A 27,097-nucleotide genomic window follows, 5' to 3' on the forward strand; every position below is an offset into this window, starting at 1 on the left:
ATTACGCGTTTTAATTTGAAGCCTCGCAAAAGTGCTCTCTTCCTGGGATCGTGCACGGTGCTCGAGGGGGGCTGCTACCCGCCGCCCCTTCGTTTCTCACGCGTTTTAAGAGGGGCTGTATTTTAAGCTACCTAGTAATTAAAAGAATTACGTCTTCATTCGGCCAGGTAGCAGACGGCTACATCTCCCTTGGTGGAAAGACGACGAAAATAGAACGACCCTGAATTTCGTTCTTCTTTCGTCGATGCTTTAATTACGCCGATTCTGCAAAAATTCTCCGTGTAGTCGTTTTCTAGAAATCAAAATTACGAGGTTCGTTGTAAGGGAGTACGATTGTTGACGGAAAAATGATGCGTGATTAAATGCAGATCGTCCACTTCGGAAACTCGTGACGCACGGGAGACGTTGGCGAATAAGCTAAAGTTCTACCTGCTCCGCCAAAACTTGATACGCCGTTCACGACCAATCAAACTTTGAGCTCTGGTAATCCCGAAGCCAAATATTCCACTTGTATGTTACGGTTATGAGTGGGGACCGTGCGTTTTCTTAGCCACGACCACGCTAATCCTCGGGTTCTTACCAATTTGTCTCGTGGTATGTTTGAAACTAGATTTTCATAGAGAAACACTGAATAACAATTCAATAGAAATATTCAATGCATATTTATATTGTTCGTCTATCGTTATCGTTTATCTCTAAAAGTTTATTTAGTGGTTTTAGGGTCAGTTGCCCTAATATGGAATACGTTTCTGATTTGGAACACCGCAATATTAAACAATATTAAACAGTTCTAGTAAATTCGATATATTATGCTATTCGATATTAGGCACATATAGTATTCCACATTACGAGCACTATGAGCCTAATATGGAAAATGAGGACCTCAGTAAAAAAGAGTAAACATTTCCTATAAATTCATACTACTTAAGTTTTTATAAAAATTCTGCAAGTGAAACATGTGTATAAAAAAAAAGTATTCCATAGTATTTATTAAAAAATTTATTCAGTATTTTTTTAAGCATCGAGGCAACGCAAATCTATACTATTTACACAAGTTATATCAACGGTATATGCATTTTCTTCAGAAAATTTATATCAAACAGTTTTAATACGAGGAATTTGTAACTCTTTCGTTAACTCGAAAATCTTCCTTGTAATTTTTTACCTGAACCCTGTAAAGATAAGTTTTTAAGTAGCAAACGAGGAAGTCTTTCGTCGTTAAAAAATTAATTTTGACGTTCCCATTAAAAAAGTTCGACTCGACTTATTACAGATTCAGACCCTATTAAGTACTCTACTGTAGAACACAATTTATTAATGGCACTTTGGAATTTTTCGTGGGAAACCGTGAAATATTTTCGTATCAAGTTCGAAGAATATTTTCCCCCATACAAAAATATTCAATATTTTAAGAGCAATCAATTTTGCATTTTTTAGGGAGAATTTTAGTTCACACGACTCATAGTACTATTATGAACAAACTGTCTAAAAATGCTAGACTGCACACCGATGGACACCGTCATCAGGGAGGTCCATAAGTAATAACTAGACTGCGGATGTTTGTGCATTTATGGGAAATTTTAATCCTCAAAAAACTACAGAATGCATTTAATATGCAAAAATATAAGAAATACTTAAAGTAAGATACGAATTATTATATTTAGGGGTTGAGACAGCCCTCTGCGAAGCTTCCGTTTCATTAATTCTATTAATAAAAATGTGAATTTGCATAAAGATCCGCAGTCTACTAATAACATTTATTATTTTATCAAAAATCTATAAAATGTAACGGGGAAAATAATTATCGAATCTTAAAATGTTGAAGAATATACGTGGAAAGTAGAGAAAAATTTCATGGAGCTCTTGTGCTATAAAAAAAATTGTCAAATATCCCCCTTTAAGAGGTAGTCGACTACCTGGGATCTTCCTGTAACTAAAATTGCACGAATCCATCCACTTTCACCGATCGCGTGGGCGTTGTATTTCCTCCTCCGCGCGCGTCGCCGGTCATCATTGTCGCTCGTCCGGCAGCCGCTGATTGAAACGACACAGCATTATTTTCCGCGCGCGTTTCGCGCCATCGACAATCGTTCGACCCCGTCGAAGCACTCGAGGACGGTCAATCGACTGTGGCGGGTTCGATTTCGAGTGCCAGGGGCTTCGGTGTGCTCCGTTCTGCTTCTTCCCCCCGCCGGTTCCAACGGGGCCCCACACACACGCTTCGTCTCTCTTTCCCCGGTCGCGTCCGCGCGCCGGTTACATGCATATGCAAATTTATTCCACCGTGTGCATTAGTGTGGGTGTGTGTCGCGGTGGCCGGCCGACCGTGGCCGTGTACGCGCGTACACGCGAAGCTTTCTCGTCCGCGTTGTCGGTGCAGCAGAGAGGGTCATAAATTAAATGATGTAAATGCTCTGTCCACCCTCTGTCGCAGCTAGCAGAGACGACACACAACTTCCCTCTCTCTTCCCAACCCTGGACAACCCCCGAGTGACCCCGGCGATCTCCGCGCGCGCGCTAACCCCTGCCTGAATCCAGACCCCTTCTCGCTGATTATAATTATCGGGGCGTACCCTGCGGCTCGTCTCGCATGGATGAAGAGGAAAGATAATGCGTCCGAACGGAGTGCCATTGATTCCGCCCGCGCCTAACTGCCGTCGAATTGCCCTAAGTGTTCGCGTCGTATCGACCTTTACAGTCGATTCTTGCTACCGACCGGACTGCATTGTTGGGGGGCTCGACCCCCGGAAATGCTGATCGACGCTGGTCAGATACCCGCTAAGGGGGGGACGTGTTGGTCTTACGAACAAAGTCTCGGATAAAATTTGACAGGGAGATCCATCTCTACTGTGTACGTTTCGAAAGATGATTGACGGGGAGTCGGAGGGGCCCAATCCCCCCCACCTTTGATGCTCTGATTATCACTCGTCCCTTGGGGGCACGTCGTGACATAGAAATGGGTCTGGGTTTGGTAGATAGCGACCTTGTGGCTGCTTATAGTTGATGGTTTAGGCCTGGGCCTACTAAGTGCAGTCGGTCGAGGAGTGTATGCAACTGTTTCAGGTCATAACTCCGTTATTAATGCATTTAAGAATTAATTTGGAAGAACACTACAGCTGTAAGAGTAATTAAGAACTGTATCTTTCGACAAGGAAATGGATACGTGCAAGAAAAAGAAAGGATGCAATTCTTAATTGCACATGCACTGTTTCTCCTTTGGCATTTTTTCGTAAATGCATTAATAACCAAGTTATAACGTGAAAGAATTGCATGGACCATCCTGTATATACGAATAGTCGTTCGAGTACTTGTGAGAGAGGCAAGAGCATAGCCCTCTGGTGGCAAATGTGGCAACTGTCGCCACAGACTTGTCGGTATGGCAACCTAGCAGACCCTGTTCCAAGTCGAAATGCTTGAAACGACTTTTAGGAAACGAACTGCTCTTGAAATTGTTGAAGTTGTAGTTTGTAATTTCGTATAGGATTAAAAGAAGAGAAAATACTAAATAATTCCTGAATAACAGATATTTCGAAGCCCCGTGCACGATTCTTTTTCTCGTTTCGTAGCTAACGTTTGGTTTCCAGAGGTTCGAACGAGGAGAACGTCGATGTTGAGTAATGTATTCGATAAAATTCGGTAGTATGCAAATCTGAAAAGCTTTCCACGGATCTGACGAATTCGACAGTGTCCCAATCCACTCTGCGACCGTGCCACCCTTCTTTTCATTTCGATATCCGATTCGCCGGGAATAACTTGCATCAACCTTTACTCAATACTCGCTACAAATTGCTCGTTTTCTTTGCCGTATTCACGGCACTTCTTCCATAATCCCGATGCTACCTAAATGCAATGCCGTCGCTGCACTTGCGCCCGTTAACATCCATAAGCTTCGCGCAATTCATGAAATTTAACGAATAGAAATATTACTTGCAAACGCGATAAAATTTCAATAACACTTTTACAAATAACTCTGCATAAAAGAAAATATCTTGCATTGATTAACATAGGCTTTGGGCGAACTGAAAAATTAGAAATATATTCATTAAAAATAATGTAGAAATACAAAAATCCTGCGTGTTTGAAAATTATATCGACGAATACCACACGACAGAATTTATTTTAACAATAACTTGAATATAAATGTCAACAAAGTGAATATTGCAGCCGCTACAGTTTAACAAATGAATGTCATTTTGGTGGAAAATGTAGTGGCAGGCAGAACGCAGTTGCTAAATTTTAATTTTTCATGTTTTAATTTCGCACTCGACTCGTTGAAAATATCGATTAACGTTGGAACTTTGACGTTTGCAGAACCAATCAAGGGACCTCTTTTTAAAGCAGAAATGTTTATAAACTCTGTGCGAGTTTCTCTTTTGTTTTTCTTTTATAGAAATTCCAAGATTATAAGTTTCTCATAAAACATTCTACAATATTTAAGTAAGGAGCCATTAAAGGTGGTAAACTTAAGTGGTGTATTAATATCTTACTCAGACATAAAACAAACAATTTGAAAAACTGTTGGACAAGATTGAATTCACTTCAGAGAGGTTTACTGCTCGAAGACATCAATAAGGAAGTAAACGTTAAAATAATCACCGAAAGCAAAGGGTTAATAGGCGAACCCACTCGAAGATATAACACAATGATTCCGGTTCCCTGCAAGAAAAATAATTTCCTAGCGAAATCCTGTACTCCAACGTCTTACATAAATACGCGTCGCGAAAGAATCCTCATTGTTGTCTCGTTCCTATCCGTTGGACACGTCTCTCGTTTCTTCCGTGGACATTCCACTGGCCTTTACAACCTCACGGAACTCCAATCGCGCGATTAAATTACATTTCGCGAGGAAGACGTACCGCAGCTTGGCGGTTTACAACGAAACGAATTTACCTTGTCTTTTACATTCGCTAAGCTTGTTCCATCGCGAGGGCTTAATTAAACAACTCGATTCGTTCGTGCGTTTCCAACAGGCGCGTGCATTCGTCCTGCAAACGGACGGACGCTCGAGACGAACAAAATATTAAATTCCTTGCAAATTATTACTCGTCTTAAAACTGTTACAGGTTATTTAAAGCAAGACGGAACAATGTATAATTCACGATACGGAGGACCAGTACGTATCGAGAAACGACCCCTTTTCAACCTCTTCTCGCAAATTAAACCTTCTGGGTGTCGCGAGGAGAGGTCTCATTAGCATTCCAGAGCCGCGGAAGGAGGAGCGGAAAGAAAGTGGCGGACGACGTCGGCGCAGGGTTAAATCAATTCGCGGGCAACAATAAAATTCGCCGCGGTGTCGAATTTTAAAATTCAATTGGCCCGCGTCGCGACGCGACCGAGAAGAAGCCGCGAGGGAAGGGCGAAGCGTCGCGAAAGCCGGGGGGATTTGGCGCGGGGAAATATTTCTTGCCATTGGCATGCGCCCCGCGATTACCAGTATATTTCAAAAGACCGGTACAAATTGTTCCTGGGCGGCGGTATCCGTGTCTCCTCGAGCGTTTTAAATTCCGAACGCGCGATCCACGCGGGGTCCCGCCGCGATCTAGGATTTTGATTCCCGCCGTTCACGGGGCCGCTTAGCGCGAACCCGATACGAGGTCGACGTATCCGCGGGTGTACGCGGGGTCGGACGTGTACGGGGTCACGAGTCGAACTATACCGCCCCCGAGACTCCCTTTCGATCATCGTTTGCCCGGCTGCTTCTCTTTTTCTCGTCGCTCCCGTGTGTACTTACGTGATCGAATACGCAAGCAGCCGACTTTCTGCTTCTTTTACCACGAATTCCTCGATTCCACGCCGGTTCCGACGCCCCTCCCCCACCGCCAACGATAGATCCGGATGGAAATCCGGATAGAATTCAAGTTATTTGCAGGGGATATTTTAGCCCCGACGACGCCGGGAGTAACATCTCGATCTTGTGCCTCTCGTCTGCTCGTCGTTTCGCTACCGATTGGATTTCCCAGCTACTTCCGTCGAACGACGCTAATAACGACGCCCTGGGTTCCAGAAACGTCCATGGGACGCGTTAATCGTGGTATTGTTAACGCTGAACCTACCACGATCGGTCAAATGATCGTTTTTTAAATTTCGTTTGGAATTTCTGATGTACAATGGTATTTTAGAGACATTTAACTTCACGACTTTTCTTATGGTATAGGTATTATATGAATTTATCAATATTCTTTACTGTGTTTTCTAAGGAAAATATGTGATTTGTCTTGCCCAATGCGATCGGTTGAACGATTTATATTTTTTTATATTTTCTATCTGTCTTAGAGCAGCGTTTTATGAATAATTCAGCCATTGCTAGAAGCGGTGAAGCTTCCTCTTTGAAATGATTTTTGGATTATGTCGATCCGACTTTACGTTTTTGAGATATAGTAATTTATGTAAAGGGGCAATTTTTTAATTTCCACTGTCGTTGTCTCCGTCTAACGCGTCGGGCCTCTCTCGCGCGCGAGGTCAATGACCTCGCGATTTCATAAATGAAAAGTAAACAAAAACTTTGAAGCCCCATTTCTCTGGAACTAATAACGCTATCGACTTGTTCGAGCACTCATTTTAAAGGGCATTTCATCCCCTATCCGATAACTATACCAGCCACTATAATTTATGCTGTCTTTTATGTTTATTTTGCAATTTTCTTTGACGCTACATACTCAAAGAAGTTCCAGAAATTCTTATCGATTACACGACTGGTGCGCGATAAAACTGCATTATAAATTATTATACTTCCTCCTCTGTTTCTTTACAGCTTCTATCGCTCTCCGTGGAATAGATTTACACAGCTTTTCTTTGAAGAATTATCGTCGCGTATAAGTATGGTGCACAATGAATATTTTACAGCAAATGGGTCGTAACACAACTGTTGGAAGCTCAACCGTATCGATTCGAAGGTGGGGGCGTAATGTTCTAGGATTGGTGTACAGAGATAGATAGATCGTTTATTACATGCTCTGGGACGGAGTCCCCTAAGAGTATTTAACCATAACACATCGTATACGCGAGAAAAATCGATGACGTATATACACGTGGTAGAACACACGCTGCACAAGACAATTAGGGGGCCACGTATTGTCGTACAATTTCTGAAAATGTTTTTGCGGAGAAGCACGTGTATTATGTAAACAATAAATTCTTTTACTTAGAGTTCGAGTCTGGAGTTTTGGCAAAATAATTTTATCTCCATACACATTTGTATTTTTTATTAAATATCAAACGATTGAGAGACAAGGAGTTTCTGCTTAATTAAGGACTATGGAAATTCGAGTCGGGCGAAGTTCCAAGCCAAGATTTTTCACACTATCCGTTAGGCGAACAGCAACGTTGTCGAACGCAAAACAAACCGAAGGCAGCCGTTCGACGAGGCGTGGCGAGCCAACAATAAGGAGAGAGGATTTAGAAGGATTTAACTTTAAGCCATGCGAGGGAGACCAATTTGAAATTCTAACTATGTTTAGTTCGTGTTCATGAATGGCAGTATGAATACTGGAGATGTCAATAGACTGCAAAATTTGCATGTCCTCGGCGTGTATATACACATAAGCACGGGAGGATTCACAAACGCGAAGATCTTCGACAACTGTGCCAAATAGGAATGGCTCTAATAGAGACCCTTACGATATTCTACGTCTAATTGAACGAACAAGTGGGAACTAAGGAGTACCCACAATGGTCAGGGCCCCGTGTGTGCGCGATTAGTTAGGCATGAACGTAATCACGAGCCAGCGAATGACTATAAGTCAATGACCGGGGACAACCGTCCAATTTTCACGAAATTTCACACGCATATAAAGTGGGCATATTTGAAGGGAGTTCAAAACCCCATCCGAGCGGAGAATTGTCTAAATTCATGACCCATTTTCCTCCATTTCGAAGCAATTTTAATTAAATTACAGCTAAGCTCCGAATAAATCAAATATACCGTTCTTTTAATTACCCTTTAAAAAAACGTGACATAAATTCATTTTTTCGTGCATTGAGATATTTAAAGATTTAAATTAAAAACAATACTTGTCAACGATGATGCCAGATTCTAAGTCAGGGCTGTTCACGTTTGTTAAATCAGTTTCTGTCCCGAATCTCTGTACAGAAAAGTTTCGTTTCGATAAAATTAAGGACGAATCGCGTTTCAAAGGAGGTGGCTCGCGTTCGTGTAAGCGTCGAAGATTCGCGCGCGTGTGACATGGAAACACGTCGGGTGTCGGCGTGGTTCGAAGAAGAGAAACAGGAACCGGCGCGCGAGTTCGATTGAAGGAACGAGGGTTACATCGGCGAGATGCAGCTTCAATATTGATATGCCGGATTGGCTGGTGCCCGGCGGCGTACGGCTGAGATCAGAGAGCCGGAGAGATCCAGGCGGCGGAGGCTGGCTTACAAAGCACGCAAAGGATCGAGTGAAATTGGGCGAGATATTATTGAACACGCTCGCCCCGGCGAATGGGAAGGGAAAAGGACTGGCTGCGTTTCGATGCAGTTCACTGGCGTCTAAGAACGACTGCGTGCATCGCGCTAACTCCCGTACACGAAGAATTTAGCTGCACCTCGATGGATGAGCAAAGTATCTCGAATAACGCCTTCGACGCTCGTTGGCGGTACGCGAGATACATTCTCGGTTGAAATATATCTTAATATTGCCTGAATAAAAGTATTCATTTAGTATTATTTAGGGGAGGTTCTACGGAAATAAAATTCGATCGTTTTTGGTGCTTTGTTTTCGAGATAATTGAACTCGAACGTTCATTGTGCAAGCGTGCAACTAGAGACTGTCGGATCATTATTTGCTATTTCTACTTACGCTAAGTCGTGCATGGACGACATACAGTGTTTTAAAACGGCGATTTAAACGCGAGAAAGTCCAATTTTGGACAATCTCTAATCATTTTACTTCAGTAGTAGGTGTCATTAAGTTTGTAAATCCTTGAGGATATTCATTTGAAACATTATTTATTTCAAGATTATTTTTTACTAAGAAACTCGACATTTCTATTCTCCTTTTAAATCTGTTTATGCAGTTCATACTTACCCTTCCAGGAAATAATGATATCACAATGATTTCATTTTGTACTGTATGAATCTTGCACAGGGAAGTATACACAGAAATAAGATATTCTGTATATCCGGAACATTATAAATGAAATTTAATCTTGTCGACATATCCGACTGTTTACGTTTCGATTTCCTTGCTCTCCTTAGAGATTAAAGCTAATATTAAGTAAAAGAATAACGTCGTTGAAAAAATACAATGAATTTTATACTATAAAATGACAGAAAACTGGGGTTGTGGATCGGGCCACAAAAATTAACATACTTATTTTGATTTTATAAGAGCGTTAGGTCGTTTCAGAAAATTATACCTGTGTCTTAAGTAAAAGAATAATGTCGTTAAAAAAATACAATGAATTTTATACTATAAAATGACAGAAAACTGAAGTTGTGGATTGGGCCACGAAAATTAACATATTTAATCTGAGTTATTTTAAAAATATAAGTATCGTTGAGCGTAGGAGAGCAAGAATGTACGCTGACAATGGCGCGTGGTACGTGGGCTAGAAGTATCTCTAGCAATCTGGCACTCTATTATCATCCGTGACGGCGTCATAAGACGGGAAGTCAGCGAGAGGCAGAGAGATAATGCCGAAGGGAGTAAGTCGTAGTTTACACGTGAAATCCAACCCGTATGCCGACGTAATCGAAATGAGACGGGAACCCCCATGTACCCCATGGACAGGATTGATGGACAGCCGGTGGTCCGTGACGTGACCACCTGACATTCTTGTCCGATCGGGCTGACATGCCCCAGGGATCATGCATGCGAGTTTCGTGCTCACGTAGCAAAACGTCTACTCCGATTTTCCGCCACCTACCCTGCCGCAGATCCGGATCTGCGGGACTGAAATTGCGTCTAACGGCCCACGGCTAACGGGCGCCGCGAGGTGGCCGCGCCAAGATCACGGCAGCGTCTTCTTAATTGTAATTAGAATTTTCGGCAATTCGGAAAGGCGGGCAACTTCGACGATTGTAGCGGACCCGACCGGTAACGTTATTGGGAAAGTTCCTCCTACGTATCGATTCCTCTATTTACGGCTTAATACTCGATCGTTCGTTAAGTACTTGTTAAGTACTTGTCCCGGCGCAGTTACAACCATGATGGCCGCAGTTTCCCTCGAACTATGTTACGTTCGTGCAGCGGGGATACTCGTTAGCGACACGCGACGATTTTACGCGTTAGATATACGGGGTACGTGGACGTGTTTTCAAGAAACTGTTTGAAATCTTTCGAATATTCAGCAAAGAAATTATAGAAAATAGTGGAGGCTCTGACTCGTCACATTTGTGAAACGAATTAATTCCTTGTACGAATTTTAAACAAAATAGTACGGGGTTGAAAAATTATTTGGAGTTAATTCGTATGTTAGTTGATATTTACACGAAGGCAGTCATCGTTTGTTCGACGAATTTAATTTTTTTAATTTAAAATACAGAGCGAGTCATTTAATTCTTTCACCTTCATTTTTCTTGTGAACTACATGTTGTGTAAAAAAATGTTTCCAATGAAAGTTGTTCGATATAAAGAGAAGCATATACGGCAACAATTAAGTTAGGAAATCAAGAAAACTCGTACAGTAGTGTTTGGGTTATCCAGCACCCGGTTATCCGAATAACTATAATAGAGAGTGGACTTTTTGGGCGAAATTAAAAAATTTCAAAGCATTCAAAAGAAAATATTTTTAGTTGCAGGGGTCAATTATAATCATTTTTGGTCATTAAACAAACCCATGAAATCCTACGCAATTTCGAGAAAAAAATTCAGTGAGTGCAGAAATGACCGACAAAATTGAATAATTTCAAATCATGCTAAAAAAATTATTTCTAGTTGCAGGGGTTAATTGCAATCATTTTTGTTGAATACACATACCCCCGAAATCCTACGTACTTTCGAGAAAAAAATTCAGTGAGTGCAGAAATGATCGACAAAATTGAATAATTTCAAATCATGCTAAAAAAATTATTTCTAGTTGCAGGGGTCAATTACAATCATTTTTGTTGAATACACGTACCCCCGAATTCCTAAGCATTTTCGAGAAAAAAATTCCTTACCGAAAATATAATGTCTGACCATACGTTGATATGTTTCCCTGAAATTTCATGCGTATGTTTGAGACATTATAACTCGCGAATAGATTGGAGGATTTTAATGTTTGAAAAGGCAAACAACGCGTATTTTAATGAAGAATATTTCAGAATACGAAGAATATTCGAAAAGTTGTTGCTTAACCCCATAAAATTAAAAAATCCCCATAGTATTAGACGACATTTCCATCTGTACGCAGATAAACGTTAATAACTTTTTAACCAAGCCTCGATCAACAAATAAGTATTCTTGATTTTCGTCTTATTTTGCCCTCTAGAATCTCCCATTAAAATTTGTTCAAGTTGATCGAACACCCTGTATACTTAATATTCGTCTGTAAGAACTGTACCCTATCTCGACTCTAGAAATATCGTAATATTTTCTCCCGTACGCGATTTCTACTCATATAACAAATAAACAAATAACGTCTTGGGCCTCCTGGACGAATTGCTGTTTTCCTACGCGGCGTGCCACGGTTTTTGCAGTCGTGGAAGTCCAGGAAAGACATGTGCCCGGCTGCTCGTTCGCACGTGCCGCGCGATTTTCCCATACCGCGAGAAGTATGCGGCCGAGCACGAGGCCAGACGGCGTCCGTGGCGTGATTTCACTCGCGAGGCGGCTCGAAACGCGGACGATACTTTCGTCACGGGTCCGGGCGTTCCGTTTACACGGAAATGCACGCGTGGGCGAGCGCGTAGCGCGCGTCGGGTCCGTTTGCGAATCAGTAAACCGTGCGGAATGTCGGGCGACGGGAACGTCACGCGCCGCGCAGCGGGCGAAATTGAGGCCGCGCCTCGCGAAATCGAAATCGAACCCGAACTCGAACTCGAACTCGAACCCGAACCCGAACGCGAACACGAACACGAACACGGTTTTCGACGCCCAGCATTCCGCGACTCGACGAAACACGCCCATCGGTTAAATGCACCCTCCCACACAGCCCCCCCCCCCCTGGAATTACTTCATCCTTCGATCAGAAATATTTCAACGTGAATTTTTTTTTTTTTCTTTTTTGCCGCGCGTATTAATTTTCCGTTTCGCCGGAATTTCGAAGCATTTTTTTTCTAACGATGAGAACACACGAAACACGTCGACGCTCGGCGGGGTAGTTCGATTGTTATTGTCTTGGCGATCGAAAGTATTTGCAATAAATTTTATTTTTGCTTGCGGAGGACGGAGAGTAGATTTTGGGAGTAAGTTGTATAATTTACGCGTACCGATACGCTATATTTAACGCGGAACGTTTGAACGAATATTTTATATGTTGCTGGCTATAATGATATTACTGGTTAAAGCACGATCGGGTCAATAATTAAATATCTGACTATTAATTACAGAAATATTTGAATTTAGCCCACCGATGTGACCGCCGGAATAACGTAATATACGGAAAATGCTTTGGAGATAGATCGGGAATTTATAAACATTAAAATGAGACATAAATTAGATTAATGGCTGTTTTAAAATAGTAGAATCTATTTGCGTCTTTGTGTCTGTAGAATTCTATTGGAATATTCGTAATATAATCAGATGTTTAATATTAAAACAGACTTTACCTTATTCAGGTATTATACTAATATCTCCATTTAATTACCTCTCTGGCAAAGGAGCAATTTGCCTGCCTTTCAGAGTGTTCTATGCAATACTTTAAATACGATTAAGTAGATAGAAACTCATTAGTTTATTCTTGGTGTTTACAAATGTAGTCAATGGAATAGAAAGTCTGTTGATGGAACTCAATTGGAAGTTGAATCGTTCACTATAACAACAGGCTTTCAGTTCCATTGACTATGCTCTTGAACGTGGTTTTCTCATTTACATGTTATTCAAGCTATTGTGTCAGGTATTTCAAGAATTTAACCAATACACTTCGAATTTTGCTATTATTAAACGGGTCACATTCTTAGAATATTCAATCATAACACTGTACGTTTTTCTTTAGCAACGAAAGTTTGTCAGTAACATTCTTTTGTTATAAAAATAGATTCAGGTTGCCCCAGAATTTCATACAAACTGTAATTTAACTTCAATCGATACGTTCTTCTCATCATCAAACATTCTAAAACCTTGTTCAATAATCAACATCGTGTACAATTTCAAAACCATGAAAATGAAATTTTTTAACTTTTATCTTAGATTCACACTAAATAGAAACCAAGAAAATCACTTGCAACGAGACAGGAGAAACTAAACCAAATTCAAAACAGTCGTCTCTATAATTTATAGTTATATTATTAATGCATTCCGTGGTTGCACATTACATGTATGGCAATTTATCTTAATTACTGCTGTATTGCAAGGAAAAAAAAAAAAGGGAACAGGATTGTGAGGAATGTGGCACTGCAAATAAATAGAATATGAATGGCGTGGAGTAACTCTGCTCTGTAAAGTCTGATTATGATGGTGTCTGGCCCAATACTACTTGCACGACAGATCTTTCCTCCCAAACAATATTTTCAATAACACTCCTCATACCAAAATATACAAAACTTCTATTTGACGCAAATATACATAACAAATACAAATACAATTTGTATCATCAAAAATTTAAAGAAATATTACTTCCTTAATTTGTAATAATCAGTCTATCAACCTATGATTGTAATTTGGCTCAATTTTCATTTTGCTCGTCTCATAAAATATCGTTTGCATCTGTTTTTGACTTTTACGAATTCGATCGAAGAAAGCACCCCTAATTATCGTCTGAAAAATGTTCGAGTTGCTCACGAGCGTACCGTTAATCAAACCTGTATTTCCCGTTTCAGATGTTACACTTGCGGAAGCGAATTTAACGTTATCGCCGCTTATAGCTCCATTTACGTACAAACACGCGTAAGTGCTTGTACGTGCGTATCCGCAGATGTGACCTCCGTCCCAACGGAATTCTAGAGATGGTCAATGTATATTCACGAATATATACGCAGCGTATGAACGGACATGCATCTGTGAAACCGGGCGCGAGTGTTTACTCTGTTCGGTGCAACCCATGCGTTAGAAACAGTTTACAGAGGAAAAATTAATATAGGTACGATCGATACAAGCTGGCTGTCCTTTACTCTCAGATGAACGAGTCTGTTCGCTCGCGAACGTGAAATTCGAAAAATTTTTCAATTTCAACCGACAAAATGGGAAAATTTAATAGTCCACCACCGTATACACCAACGAATAGAAAAACATCATTTACGAAAAATCGTAACAATTCTCTTGCTTATTCTAATAATTCATTTTGCAAACTTCAAACCACTCGATTATTAAAAATTGATCAAGAACAAACAAATTTATACTGTTACTAAATAAGAAATCCCCCAAAATGTTTTTAGAAATTATAATACGATTCCCTAGCGAATTTAGAAACCGATATTTATATTAATTATTATACTACTCGTTAGAGGATTGGTTCGACTAGATCAGAATTTTACCTTGCTTTAATTGCGATGTCAGAATCCAACGTGTATTTGTTCGATCCTTTACAGCATTTTTCCTGTTCGTAAAAATTCAAAAACTAACTGTCAGTCGAATTAACAAGCCCTGAAGCTGGATATCCTGTACGAAGCCATACTAATGAATCCAACGAGCAGAGCAGAACGAAACAAGGGTTGAAAGGAAATTTATGTTCTCAGAAAAATGCAGAAGGTTATTAAATAGGCATTTTTTATGTATTTATTTGTCCAAGAACTGGCCCAGAAGACTAAAATTCTTTATATTTTATCAATTCCAAAATGGCAATATTGTATCAGTGTCTAATAATTTTAGTATCCATTCTGATTATACATTATTTTCTTCCAACTACATATTTCGACAAAACAGGCTATTAATATGCATTTAATTTTACTGTCGTATCTTGAACGTTCAGGAACTTTACTCGTTAACTAAAACAACATATCCTTATTGCTTTTCGATCAAACGGTTCTGGATTAGATATGGGTTAGATCTAGGTCATCACGGTCGCCATTACAGATATGGCCACGTGTTCTCAATATTCGTGAGCAAAATGTATAATTTGTAGTAACGTGTGCAACACTAGCCACGCCCTAGTTAAACAACTCACTTTTGTTTTAAATAGCTGTAGATACCACAGACTTGTGTACAAAGTCTTTACTTTGAACCAAATATTTATTTAAAAAATAAGTTACGTTAAGTCAATATTCACATTGAGATTGATGCATGAGAAATTTAAATTTTCTAAAAACTACAAATTACTGTACTCAGGGGTTGAGACAACCCTCTACAAAGCTCCCATTAATTCCGTTAATGAAAATATAAATTTGCACAAAGATCTATCGATAACTGTTAAGCCTGTCAGGAAATTTTTGCGCCCGCCAATTTGGCTGTTCCAAATTTTTTCGTCCCGTTTTGTTCGTCGAAGATGCATTGCACGTTCCCGGGGAATTCTTCGATTAGAACAGACATATTTGTTCAACGACGAAGGACTTTGGGCGTTAAGGGATTCAGGGTTGTTTCAGCCGATAACTAATTAGCAATACCCATCGGAGACTACCGCGTACTTTACGCCCGGAGTTAGGAAGGGCCAGCGTATCACGGATCCATGGCAATGCGTCATCGAGCGGCCAAACACCCCCGTCGCCCACTCGAATCCACCATTTCCATCCATAGGTCGACACAACACACCGAGCGCGTACAATTCGTCCCTGCCGTCTGCTGTCAACGTAATTACACGTACGGGGACCATTAGACCAACGCGCGACGCTTACAAACGACTCAAACCACCTACGAAATCGTCACTTTGTTCCGCAGTTAAATCATACTAAACTCGAACCCAACGGCCGTGCAGATGCATCGTCCACGCGCTTCTGCCTTGTTCCAATTCCCGTGCTATGCAGACGCCACTGCTCGTCATTAATCCTCCGCTATGAACAGAATCGACAAACATTCGCGACAGAAAATGAGGTATTACCCCGCGATCGGAAATTGGTTAGGTGTCCCCCGTCGCGACGATCTGCAAAAACCTCCGTAACCAATATTGTTTATACGAGTTGCTATTATCATTAGTTAACAGTTCAAAAGGAATCATAATTTCATGTCAACCTCTATCGATTCAAACGATTTCACCTACAATACTATCAAGTTAAAAATACCTAGTTCCATTGAAAAATATAACAGTGAGTTTTTTGTCGAAAATCAATTTGTTTTTAAATTTAAGCAACTGTAATTTCTTGTTGGTTAATTTCTGATTAACTTCGATTGGAATCATTTTTATGTCAGGCTATCAAAAAGGATCGAAAAATCTATGTATGTAAATATGTCTTTCACATATGTTTTATACATTAAACAATTTTATTATTTCTCCATTGTATTATTTTGTGCAATAATTAACTATTAATAACAAATTTAAAAACTCGGTTAATTCAAACATTAATTTGACATTTTTCACCACGATAAATCCTGCAATAATGGTCATAATTATTATAAAATCTTAATTTTCAAACAAGATTCACAATATTCAAACACATTTGTAAAAGAGACTAAGAAAAATGCTTGAAATAACAAGTTTTAATATACGAATATCCTCTATGGTTATTTTAAAAAATTGTTTCCCAACTTCCAGGGTTAAGATACATCGAAGGTATTTTTGAAACACGAAAGAAAAAATGCAAGTTTCGAGGTAAATCGATCGTCGACGCAATGATTTCATTTTCCAACGATCGCGACACTCTCGAACGCTATTAATTCGTCGATGAAGACGTAACGAGCAACGAGTTACGCGTGCACGATTCCTGGAGCGATCGAAAGTATCGATACGGCCGAACAATCCATTTCCACCGCGTGAAATACTTCCTGTGTTTCAATGCAAGCGGCTGGAGATGAATTTACCGATCAACGGCTGAAAGTTTATACAGCGGGTTGCGCCTGACAGAAACATTTTCTAAGAGCGGTTCTCGTGAATTTCCAGAAAATGGGTTTCCCGTCCGGTTGCACGAAAGTATTATGTGCGCTGCGAGTATATTATTCACCACGCTATCGCGCTACGAGAGAGAAACTTTCTACGGTTAAGAAGCCAGATAACCTTCGATAATAAGATGTTTATAAAGTCCAGAATTTTTAAATATCGCTTATCTATTCAGCAGGGAGACTTTAATGTCCACGGATTTTTGTGTTTACACGAGTCGAAGGTTTGCAGGAGAAATTGTAGTCAGAATCGCATCGAACGGAGGCTACGTGATATTTCAGACATGTTCGCAGCAATTACCAACATTGGCCACGTTAATAGACATAATTTACATTATTGGTCCGCTGAAAATCCTCATTAAATACGAACGGTAGTGGTTCCGTATCGAAGGGCTTTAAACGCTTGGCGTAGAATCATCGATAATGTAATTATCGGATCACGCTTCTTTGATGGTTCTTTAACAGGTTATTGCAATTTTTCGTTCGATCTTGTCGCAAGCAAATTGAGGAAATTAAATTTAAATTCAAAACTAAACTATGTATTCTAAGAATAGACACTAAAGAATATTAATAATGACGTAAGAAAAGAGGGAAGGAGGCTCGAGTGAAATTAAATATTATTAAAGATTGGTTCCTTAGAGCGTGTCAAGCGAATTTTTTTTTAAAAATAAATTGCAGCTTTCGTGTTTTTAGAAAACGTTTTATCAGGACTGTCAGACAACGTGTCCGATAAAAAATCAATAATATAGTTTCGAGAAGACGAGGCTCCGCCACATTTTGCCCGAAATACACGTTCGCTTCAAAATAGGAAATTTAATAATAGGTGGATAGGATGTGGTGGGTCTGGTGCACGTTCATCTAATCTCTTGCCTCTGGATTTCCTTCTTTGGGGATTTATTAATCATAAAGTTACAATTAACATCCTAACAACGTCGAAACGAACGAAGAAGAGCACTCGAGCAACGTATAAAACCATAAACGCAAAAACACTGATAATTCAAAATAATATTGAAATAAGAATTAATAAATAAATACACTTAAAGAAAAACAGAGAAAATATGTTCGGTGAGAGCAGAGCGTTAACAAGCAAGATCTATGCCAAGATGGCGTCGCGTCAAACGCATCCATGTTGGCCGATCGGTGCCAAAAATTTCGTGTCGCCAATAAAATGCTTAACGGGACGGCCAAAAAATGGGCGTCGTTTCAGAATGTTTTCAAACAGATATAAAAACATACGGAAATAAAATAATTTAAGTTTTATTCGTCACGGTGAATTTCCAGATTGAATCTGACACGAAGACAAAGTATACTTGGATCGAAACTAAGTTTAATTTAAAATCAGAAACAGGCAAAGTTTTGGCTAGCTCGCGGAAACTCCGCCTCGCGTTTCCTCAACGGAATAAAAGCTAAAAAAATTCCAAACACATTTTTCGCGTAGGTTTCATAATTGGTTTTGATACGATAGAAACTTAATATTGAATTTAAACTTGTTTCCGATGTTCTCTGTCTCGACTCCTCCATTTTCGCTCGCGATAAAACTGTTTGGTTATTTTACCATAGCTGGCTAAACGGTCGCTTCGGTTTCCTCGTTTCTTCGGACGCGTGGCGGAAGTTGGTCCCGAGCTTCGAGTATCAAACTTTTCGGAATCTTCGCTCACAGCGAGAGTGTTTCGATGGTCGGCTGCAGATGTACCTAACTGCGCTACGGGGCGTATTCATTATCGGGCCGCCGGAACCCAGGTTGCTGAGACGATTAAACAGGGAATGGGAGGATCCTCCAATGATTGGCTACACGGGGCCGATTCAATGTCTACGGTTCTATCGGTCTATCACTCTCTCCCGGCATATTCGGCCTGCAACCGTGTTCCCATCTCCGCTACTCTATTTTATACCCTGCATCCCAACGCGCGTTCCACGATCGTTCGACTACGAACGAGCAAGTTTCAAAACTGGTAGCATCCTTCGAATAGAACCGGACCACATCACGACTCTTTTTCGTGCAACTCCTTACGCGAACGCGATAATTGGAAAGGACGTAGGGTGCAACGATCTCTGTAACGGGTTAGGCAAACATCAACGTGCGATTCGTTGTATACAGAATACTCGATAATGTGTGACAACTACTTGTATGTAACGAATAAAGTTCTTATTTAAGTTTGATTCTATGTACTTTTCTTTTTCAATTGGAAACAGTCAAGAAAGATGGACAAAAAGTCACTCGTCCGTGTTAGTCGTAAATGATTCTAACAACATCTGATAATTCCTTGTTTTCTTAGAATTTTGTGATATTATTAGACTCGAAGCTTGCTTGGAAGTGAAAAAAATGAAAAGCATACTGATTAAAAGGTTTCAATCTCCCGTTTGCATGGAAACTGACTGTGGTTCCGTTTAATATCAAAACTGTTTCCACCGCAACGCGATACCAAGGTTCAGACACTGATCGAATTGAAAGATGATTCCTAATTAAGGGCAAAGCTTCGCGAAAAGCCTATCCGATGCAGCAGCCTGGCAGTTTGGTCTAGGCAGCGCCGGTTGCAACGCGAAACCTATCGTGCATCGAGAACAGATAATCCGGCGCAATTCGACCAAAATGTATCCACACGTCACGAGGAATGCAATTACAGATTGACGTCAGTCAGGTGCTTCTGAAGCGTGTTCATCGTGTCTGGGATTTATAACCGACAGCAAAACGGATTGATCGAGTATCCGTCGATCCTTAGAAACCGAAATCAATTACGAAACCCAGAAAGAAACATCCTCGAGGTCCGAATCCAAGGACAACGACGTACAAGATTGGGCAGAAACTACGTTCGTACACGAAAGTGAACGTCATTAACCCTTAAGTATCTTAAAATATTAAAGAATATATGTGGAAAGAGGTGAAAAGTTACATCAAGCCCTTATGTTGTAAAAAAAATTGTCAAATATCTCGTTTTACCATTTCACATGAGTTTCCCCCCTTAAGTGGGCCCTCAATCTCAACTGAATTATTTTACTTAATGTTGATTTTTACCAAAGTGGTAAATGGAAGTCAACTTTCCCTTAAGGCATTTAAGAAATAATGAACTGCATATCATAACTATTATATAAAACCACCCTAAAATTTGTTACCCCAATGTGTTTACCAGACCACAATCCAATATTGAACGACAAAAGTTACACGCGCGAAAAGCTAGTTTTAAAGGTACAGTAAAAATGATTTTTGCACCACTCAGTCCCTAAATAATTTTAAATCGAAGGACGTGGAAGCAAAGGTCCGCGGGCATCGTTAATCTCGAAAATGACGTAGAAGTCACGTCCGTATCGTAAACCTAATTCTCGTCGTAGCCCTTAACGCGTGGCGTCGTGTCTAGGGCGGTAAACCGATTACAGGTCGCGTTTTTTCTTTCTTCCTTTTTCCCCAAGAACTTACGGTCTGTATACACGTGCGCGTCGACGCGTCAAATGCAGCATTGTTCACACAATGAAAACTGTTGGTGACTTATAGTTCAGCGCGCGGAACGTTGCCTTCGCTTAAGCCAGCGCAGTCGTACGTACACACGAGTTTGTGCATTGCATAAATCCTGTCTCGATGATATACGACCGCGAGGCTTCCAACTATTTGCCGGACCAGTCTAGCTTGGCACTCACGCGCGCGTAATATACACGATGACTTTCGTACGTCGAGGTTCCGTTTTCGGTTCTCGACTTACGAGATTCTAATTTCATACCGCGTGATGTTTTTCCATAAACCAAATTTCGCGTGCAAACCTAACGTTGAATCCGACGTTCCGTGATACCGCGGCAAATTATTTAGATTTGGTTGACTGAGACCATAAGGTTCATATTTCATAAAATAATTTCTCCTTGAAATCTGAAAATTCTATATTTGAATCACCAAATCTTAGATCGAAATGCACGTATACGAGTACCATAAAAATTGATTCACAGTTGAAATCTGATCAAATTTGTACGAGAGTAACGTAAAATTAAAAGTAAAGCCCCAATTAATAAATCTTAATAATAAGGTCAGTTGCCTTAATATGGAATACGTTCATAATTTGGATATTAAACAATCGTGATATTACCATTTATTGACGATGAATGCAATGATAATATTTCCTCGTAAAAACATGAAAAATGGTGCTCCTCACGGGACCATATCTGAAACACACCCTTCCAGTTGGATTCAGATGGATATCTTTACTAATTAATTTAAACATTTTGTAGAAAAAAATATGTCTATTATCAGTCAAAAGAGCATAAAACTTTCTATAAATTCATAATATTTAAGTTCTGTAAGCAAGTGAAACACGTGTACCACATTAGGGCAACTGAGCCTAATATTAAACGAGACGCGTAAAGTTCAAACGAGGCGTAAGAGTATTCGAGGGCCGAATATAAGGTGAAAGAGCACACCTTGTCGGTCGAATGCTCGTCCAACGAATAAATAAACCGCAAACTACGGCGACACCTTGATCCATTCCTTTAAAGATTTGTACGCGAGAGTGGCTCTCTGTTCGCAACAATGGCGCTCATTAAATGGCAGTAAACGAAAAAGGGATCCCGTCGAAGCGAACGGGGCACACCTAAATAGCAGCAAACGATGAAACAGTAGCTCGTCAATGGAAGTTTGATTTTCTCGGAGCCCGTATTGGCTGCGAGCGGTAAAAAATTGACGTTCGTCGGGGGCCGCGGGAAAGGCAAGAACGACGGGAAAAGCAAGAGGCTCCGAGGGATGTTAACGACAGACGAAAGTCCAAACCGAAACGAAACGATCCCCCACCGCCTGTTCCTTCCCCGTTGCAGCCCGTTTTTTCCGTCTGGCAGCCGTTTTCTTCCTCCTCCCGACGATCGAGCCTCGTTAACTTCGCTCTCTCCGTCCGGCTCGACGGGACTTTCGTAACCGTGGGACCATTTACATGTAAATGCCTCTTACCAACGAACGTTTCCTCGAGCCTTTCCCAGCATCGGTATCAACCGACGGTATCTCCCGTCTTTTTTCTTTATACTTCGAACCCTCTCCAACCCCCGTCCCGCCGGGCGCCAGGCAGTTTCTCTTTTTCGAGCATTCGCTTACAAAAGCTTCGGTAATTAAGTAGATATCGCGCCGTGGACGCTCCTGAGGGGGGGAACCGGGGATCCGGAGCTCGGAAAAGAGGGAGCAACGCCTACAAAAGTGATCTCCGGCAGGAACAATCGCTTCAATCAAGATGTAAGGCTCGTTCGATTCTGGACGATATCGGGGGCGACGAAGTCAACGTTCAGGTCGATGGAATCGACTGGAGGATCTTTCGTGCTTTAAAATTCTTTTTTTTATTGGAAATATATCAACCTATTTGTCAGAAAACCTCGAAATCGCGAATGGTACAGTGTAATACGTTTATACTGAATCACCATTATTCGATGTTGACATGGAATAGTAAAATCACGTACACGTGACAGTGGCCGTCAAAGCGTGTAATACATTACCGGATTCGTTCGAATTTTTTTATTATTATAGGACGATCTTCGATTCTTGATTTAGGGGGCAGAAATATACATATGATGCAAACGTAGAAAAAATTTAGACGAACGTGGGTATTTCAATAGTTTTTTTAATTTTCTCTGTTCTAATTTCAACATTCTCCATTCTACTTCCTATTTTTATAATATTTATATTAACATACAGATATATATAAATATAGTATTCCATATTACGAGTACTGTGAGCCTAATATGGAAAATGAGGACCTCAGTAAAAAAAAAGTAAAGATTTCCTGAATCGTTATTATATTTTAAATTTGGCTGTTACAAGGAGTCTTAAGAAGTATTCCTAATATAGAAGACTCTTAAGGAGCATAAAATTTCCTATAAATTTATAATATTCAAATTTTTATAAAAGTTCCTGCAAGCAAGTGAAACATGAGCATAAAAAAAGTATTCCATATCAGGGCAACCGACCCTACGAATAGTATTTCAAGCCTCGTCGATCGAGAAGATCGAGAGTGCGTTTCGCGAGTCGTCCACTTACGAGCGAATCGAATAAAGTCCCCATTGTTCCAGAGTCCCATTGTCCTGTAAACAACCCTGACCCCGATAACCCGGCACGTTAATTAAATTCTGAAAAGTGGGATGTCCGGGGCGTCGAGCGTGCCGGGTTCCCGAAACCGGAAGCATCGCGAAAGAAGCGGCAGAAGCGTTGTTCGTTCGACAGATTCTATTAATCGCTGGCGCGAAGGTGGTTCGAGTGGGCGCAGCGACGATCGTAATAAATTTCGCGCGAGTAGCGTGGCGTGCGCGGAAAACGTGAGAGAAAAAGGCAACCGGCGGGTCCGTTCGGGCGCACGTTCCCGTCGATATTGATGCCGGATTTATGAAGTCTTGCTAGGGTCACGTAGCCGGTTGCGCTGTGCTCGCGTGGCCGGGCCCGCCCCCGCGTACAAGGTCCGAGCCGGTTCATTTTTCACCGGCCTAGCCGGCCCCCGGGATCGTAGATCGTACGCCTCACGAAATCGGCCCGGCCACGATTACGCTACCTGCGCCGACGATAACACGTAAAACCTACGTTCTCCATCAGTGCCGCGAGATACGACCGGGGCAAATAGCGCACCAACGACGCCCGGCGCCGGGGAATTGCGAATGCCTATCGCGAAGTAGCTAGCAAGTGCGGTCGAATGTTCGTTCCGATACGTGCACCCCCTGAAACCCCGAAACGGCGGCCAAAATGCACCTGGATGGAAGCTGGAAGGAGCCACCAGTGCTCCGAAAGAAGAAACGACGACGATTATTTATTTTACGGTGAAAATTAATGGATAAGAATTGTAAATAGTATGAGTTAACGAGTCTTCTCTGAGTTGACTTTGAATTTACGTGTTTGGAAGTATGAATCTATGAGAAATTCAAGTTGGGGGTGCAAAAGTAGAGAACTCGACCCCTTAAAATGAATCTGAGAAAAAGGAAAGGAATTTAATTTCATTGTATACTTCAGGAAACGTGCCCGCCCCTCAGAGCTCAACTTAAAATAATCTGACTATAGAAGACACGTTCAAAGAGTAAAGATTGTAGCTGAACTAATGTATATTTATACCTTGTTTTTGAAGTTAGGGGTGCAAAACTAAAAGATTCGACCCTTAAAATGACCCTAAGAAAAATTAATTAAAATAATCTGACTATACAAGACACGTTCAAAGAGTAAGGATTCTAGCCATTGTGACTGAACTAATCTTACAGACATTTTAACCTAATTTTTGACATTGAATTTAAGAATGCAAAAAACATTCTAGCCAAATTTTGATGGTTCTGTTTTACCGTCCATCCAAGATACTATTCCTAATTAAAGATCAAAAGAACATTTTTGATAAGCTCGTCAGGATTACCGAGAATCGTGGCACAACGGCGAAAGTTGCCTAATTACAAGTTCGATTTTGAGTCGAATCGCGACCATTGTGGCTGCATCCTGATGCGAGACAAAGGCAGGGAAGCAGATCCTGGCAGACGTGTGCGAAACACGCCGACGGAATGGCAAATAACCGATATTTCAGAGCAGCATGAAACGCGAGCTCGGTAAACGGTTGTCCTTCGAGCTTCGTATTTGTTACGAACAACGACATCGAGTTTCTGATACGTACGTGACTTCTTTGCTGTTTTCAAGAATACCTGAGCACTTTTGTAACGGGAAATCGAGTTTACCCGTTTATGAGAACTACACGTTATGACAGAGACTTGAACGTTCTACTTTTTGGCGATCAAGATTAAGAAAATGTTAAAATTTACGTAAGACCTGAACTTACGAAACTATAAGGTGGTTTGAACGCTTCTATTTGATAGAAAGACTATAATTGCAGGTATTTTTCTCCAAATTTTCGATATGTCACTTGTCTGAATTTCTGCTCTCCAATAACTCGAAAATAGTACTTTAATAAAATAGTAATTTCTAAATAAATATTTATAATTTTCCCAATCCTGTAAAAAAGCAATATCGTTGTGAGATCCATAAACGTTTGTCCCTATCATTTTAATTTATTTTCACCTGGACGAGATCAAAATAATATTCTATGTTTTGGTAAATATAAATAGTACCACGATCGATAAATAGATCAAATTTATTTTCCAAATTGACGCAGATATTCCGTTTGATCGTTTCATACGACATGCAAGACGTCGAAGGAAGGGAGAAATGAGATGTCAATTTGACTTATGTGAAACCGAATAAAGCACAGGCACGTGCACCTGTCTTCAGGTAAAACCTTATGAATGACAAATAACCAGCAGAGGTATTTGTTACCGCACTTGAATCCCCGAGGAGCAATTCTGAGAAAGGACTGACGGCATTTTCAATTGACAAGAATATTTCCAGACATCGTCCCTTCTCTACATTCATTTCCCGCGCAAACTCCGTTCGATCCGAATTCGCCTTTTACTAAAAAACGACCAAGACAAAATATTACGTTCAATTACAATATAATTACACTTCGATAAATATTGTAGAAATAAAAATTAAACAAACTTTTAGAGAGTCTAATGCTTCACTCTTGTGATTGATGTAAAAGGTAGAAATTTGAACTGAAAAGTTTGGAGCATTTTTGTCGATTTAAAGTAACGAATCAGGAACTAGGTGTTCCGCGAGTTTCAATATATCACGGAGATTCAAAAGCGAACGATGCGTGGAAAGATCGAGGGCGCATCTTTTAACGACCAAAGAACGGAGAAAATGTCCCATAGTTTAAGACGTTAGAAGGGTAAGGCAAAGAGCAATACGAGAGTAATTAAACTAATTACGACTTTCCGATGGCAGTTCCCGACGAGATGCCTTCTAGAACCGTACAACCGTATGAGATTCCACGGCACAAAGACATTCTCGGAGCAAATTAGTTGCTCTTTAACGTTCTCGTTGCCTTCAAATTATCATGCGTTCCAGACCAATCGCAAAGACTGTTTCCAGATTTTCATCAATTTCGTATAATTGCTTACAGTTTAATTTCTAATTTTCTAAAGCGACTCTAATGAGAGTGCGACACTTTGGTTCTTTGTCGCCGGAAAGAATTGAAAATCCAACGTCTCTTTGCAGGACTCTTATTTAAAAATATCTCAATTTACAAGCTTCTTTAGCGAGAATTCAAGATAATCGACGTTCTTTCAAATTTCCAATTTATTTATTTAAGATATTTTCGTGGTCCAATCGTTCTTGTTTCCATAAAAAGAAGATCCTAGAAATATTCAAACGATAAAATATTCATGTACTAAAAAGTTTTGAAATTGTGGTTAGGTACTTCTGTAATTTCATTCATAGATTTTCCTCCTTTGTACCATTTTACTATCAGTTCTGTTTCTGACTTGTTTCCGACTTTTTCCAATTCATTTTGCAAAAATTCGATATTTACAAAATATTTACTATACCGCTCGATTTGTGTCAATTTTAATTAATACTTTCGTGAGCCTGTATAGTACACTTCCCCTTGAAAATTTGTTTAAATTGTCAAATCGTCAAAGACCTTTGCGATCGTTTCCGAAAACCGCCAAATAAACGCGACGAACCTCGTTCGAATCGAATAGTCGACGCCCTTAAAACAGATTAATGTTAACACCCTCGTTCACCCTTTCTATCGACGCGTCGACGAGTCCCGATGCGCGTCGATTCGAACGTAAGACACGAGGCGCGCGAGTTCCTTTTCAAGATGATTAAAAAACACGACGGGCCCTCTTTCGACTCCTCTGCTAACTCTGGCGCGCGCAGAGAGAAAAAGAGAAAACGAAGGGAAAAAGATAATAAAAGAGGAAGGAAACGGTGCCCTCCCGCTCGCGGATTCAAGGGTGTCTGTGTCGTTCGCAGCGGCAGCGCGATCAGCCAGAAATCCGACACTCGATGAGAAAGCTCGAGGGGGATGACTTCGCTCGCTGGAAAAGTTTCTCCCCATTAAAGAGATGAGATTTCATCGAAGGTCCTCTCTGTATCTTGCTCCTCCCTCTTTCTCTGTCGCGGCCGTGTCCTTTCAACGTCCGCGTGCACCAGCCATCTTCCCCCCTCTTCCTTCGTACGCCTCTCCACGACCACCATTTTTTTTTAATACGCCTTTTTACCTGTCCCGCTTTTCATTTTGT

The 27,097-nt window shown here is 40.7% G+C and overlaps 1 protein-coding gene across 2 annotated transcripts in view; it reads right to left on the minus strand.

Annotated features, from left to right (window-relative positions):
• LOC122399109 overlaps window positions 1–27,097 on the minus strand; it is a 605,244-nt gene that overhangs the window by 495,427 nt on the left and 82,720 nt on the right. The gene's annotated exons all lie outside the window — the stretch shown is intronic.

The sequence above is a fragment of the Colletes gigas genome, unplaced genomic scaffold (assembly GCF_013123115.1).
Source record: "Colletes gigas isolate AHSC1104 unplaced genomic scaffold, ASM1312311v1 Colletes_gigas_Sc00012, whole genome shotgun sequence".
NCBI lineage: Eukaryota > Metazoa > Arthropoda > Insecta > Hymenoptera > Colletidae > Colletes > Colletes gigas.